Here is a 4,929-nt window from a genome sequence, read left to right as displayed (position 1 = left end):
CACACACTGGACACACACACACACTGGACACACACACACACATACTGAACACACACACACACTGGACACACACACTGACACACACTGGAAACACAAACACACTTGATACACACACACTGTACACACACACACACACTCACACACACACACACACACACACACACACTGAACACACATACACTGGACACACACACACACACACACACACACAGAGGACACACACACACTGGACACACACACTGGACACACACACACACACACTGGACAAACACACACACACATACACACAGGACACACACACACACTGGACACACAAACACACACACACTGGACACACACACTGGACACACACACACACACTGGACACACACAAACTGGACAGAAATACTCACACACACTGGACACACACACACAGGACACACACACACACTGGACACACACACACACACTCTCACACACTGGACACACACACACACAGGACACACACACACACAGGACTCACACACACTGGACACACACACTCACACACACTGGACACACACACAGACACTGGACACACACACACACACACTGGACACACACACTCACACACACTGGACACACACACAGACACTGGACACACACACATACATTCTTACATACACACTCACACTGGACACACACACACAGACACTGGACACACACACATACACGCTTACACACACACACACACACACACACACACACACACACACTGGACACACACACTCACACACACTGGACACACACACATACGCTGGACACACACACACTGGACACACACACACACACTCACACTGGACACACACACACACATACACACAGGACACACACACAGGACACACACACACACACTGGACAGACTCACACTGGACATACACACACACACTGGACACACACAAACTGGACAGAAACACACACACACTGGAAACACACACACTGGACACACACACTGGACACACACACCCTGGATACACACACAAACACACACACTGGACACACACACACACACTGGACATACACACGCACACTGGATACACACACACACACACACACACACTGGACACACACACACTGGACATACACACACACACTGGACACACACACACACTGGACACACACACACACTGGACACACACACACACATACTGAACACACACACACACTGGACACACACACTGACACACACTGGACACACAAACACACTTGATACACACACACTGTACACACACACACACACTCACACACACACACACACACACTGAACAAACACACTGAACACACACACACTAGACACACACACACACACACTGGACACACACACGCTGGACACACACACTGGACACACACACACACACTGGACAAACACACACACACATACACACAGGACACACACACACACTGGACACACAAACACACACACACTGGACACAAACACTGGATACACAAACACAATGGACACACACACACTGGACACACACACAGGACACACACACACACACACACTGGACATACACACGCACACTGGATACACACACACACCCACACACTGGACACACACAAACTGGACACAAACATACACACACTGGACACACACACACACTGGACACACACACACACTGGACACACACACACACATACTGAACACACACACACACACACACTGGACACACACACTGACACACACTGGACACACAAACACACTTGATACACACACACTGTACACACACACACTGTACACACACACACACACACACACACACTGAACAAACACACTGAACACACACACACCGGACAAACACACACTGGACACACACACACACACACACACACACACACACAGGACACACATACATTGATCACACACACACTGGACACACACTGGACAAACACACCCACACACTGGACACTGGACACACACACTCTGGACACACACACACACTGGACACACACACACACACTGAACACACACACACTGGACACACACACACACACACAGAGAGGACACACACACACTGGACACACACACTGGACACACACACACACACACTGGACAAACACACACACACATACACACTGGACACACACACTCTGGACACACACACACACTGGACACACACACACACACTGAACACACACACACTGGACACACACACACACACACACAGAGGACACACACACACTGGACACACACACTGGACACACACACACAAACACACTGGACATACACACACACACTGGATACACACACAAACACACACACTGGACACACTCACACACACACTGGACATACACACGCACACTGGATACACACACACACACACACTGGACACACACACACTGGACATACACACACACACTGGACACACACACACACTGGACACACACACACACTGGACGCACACACACACATTCTGAACACACACACACACTGGACACACACACTGACACACACTGGACACACAAACACACTTGATACACACACACTGTACACACACACACACACACACACACACACACACACACACACACACACACACACACACACACACTGAACAAACACACTGAACACACACACACTGGACACACACACACACACACCGGACACACACACGCTGAACACACACACACACACACACACACACAGGACACACATACATTGATCACACACACACTGGACACACACTGGACAAACACACCCACACACTGGACACTGGACACACACACTCTGGACACACACACACACTGGACACACACACACACACTGAACACACACACACTGGACACACACACACACACACACACACACACAGAGAGGACACACACACACTGGACACACACACTGGACACACACACACACACACTGGACAAACACACACACACATACACACAGGACACACACACACACTGGACACACAAACACACACACACTGGATACACAAACACAATGGACACACACACACTGATCACACACACACACACACACACACACTGGACACACACACTCACACACACTGGACACACACACACACACACAGGAAACACACACAGGACACACACACACTGGACACACACACACACACCTGACACACACACACACACAGGACACACACACACACTGGACACACACACACACACACACTCACACACACTGGACACACACACACACAGGACACACACACACTGGACACACACACACACACACACACACACTGGACACACACACACACACACACACACACACACTGGACACACACAAACACACACACACACACTGGACACACACACATACGCTGGACACACACACACACTCACACTGGACCCACACACATACACACTGGACACACACACACTGGACACACACAAACACACACACACACTGGACACACACACTGGACACACACACACATACGCTGGACACACACACAATGGACACACACACACCTGACACACACACACACAGGACACACACACACACAGGACTCACACACACTGGACACACAGAATCACACACTCTGGACACACACAGACACTGGACACACACACACACACACACTGGACACACACACTCACACACACTGGACACAGACACTGGACACACACACATACACACTTACACACACACTCACACACACTGGACACACACACAGACACTGGACACACACACATACACGCTTACACACACACACACACACACTGGACACACACACTCACACACACTGGACACAAACACATACGCTGGACACACATACACTGGACACACACACACACACTCACACTGGACACACACACACATACACACAGGACACACACACCTGACACACACACACACAGGACACACACACTGGACACACACACACACACTGGAAACACACACACATACACACCTGACACACACACACACTGGACACACACACACACACACTGGACACACACACACACTGGACACACACACACACACACTGGACACACACACACTGAACACACACACACACACACACACACACACTGGACACACACACACTAAACATACACGCTAGATACACACACACACTGAACACACACACGCTGAACACACACACACACACACACACACTGAACACACACACACACACTGGACACACACACACTGGACACACACACACACTGGACACACACACACTGGACACGCATCCACACACACACACTGGACACACACACACACATACACACACTGGACACACACACACACACACTGGACACACACACACTGGACACACACACACACTGAACACACACACACACACTGAACACACACACACACACACACACACACACACACTGGACACACACACTGGATACACAAACACAATGGACACACACACACTGATCACACACACACACACACACACACACACACACACACACTGGACACTGGACACACACACACTGAACACACACATGCTGAACACACACACACACACACACACACTGAACACACACGCTGAACACACACACACACACACACACACACACACACACACACACACACACACACACACACACACACACACACACACACACACACACACACACACACACACACTGAACACACACACACACACACACACACTGGACACTCACACACACTGGACACACACACACACTGGACACGCATCCACACACACAGAACACACACTGAACACACACACACACTGGACACACACACACACACACACACACACACACTGGACAGACACACACTGGACACACACACACTCACACACTGAACACACACATACACTGACACTGAACACACACACATACTGGACACACACACATTGAACACACACACAGACAGGACACACACACACACACACACTGGACAAACACACACTGGACACACACACACTGGACACATTTCCATGTGCT

The sequence above is a fragment of the Coregonus lavaretus genome, assembly GCF_964263955.1.
Source record: "Coregonus lavaretus genome assembly, contig: HAP1_SCAFFOLD_228, whole genome shotgun sequence".
Lineage (NCBI taxonomy): Eukaryota > Metazoa > Chordata > Actinopteri > Salmoniformes > Salmonidae > Coregonus > Coregonus lavaretus.
Note: the sequence above shows the minus strand (reverse complement) of the source record.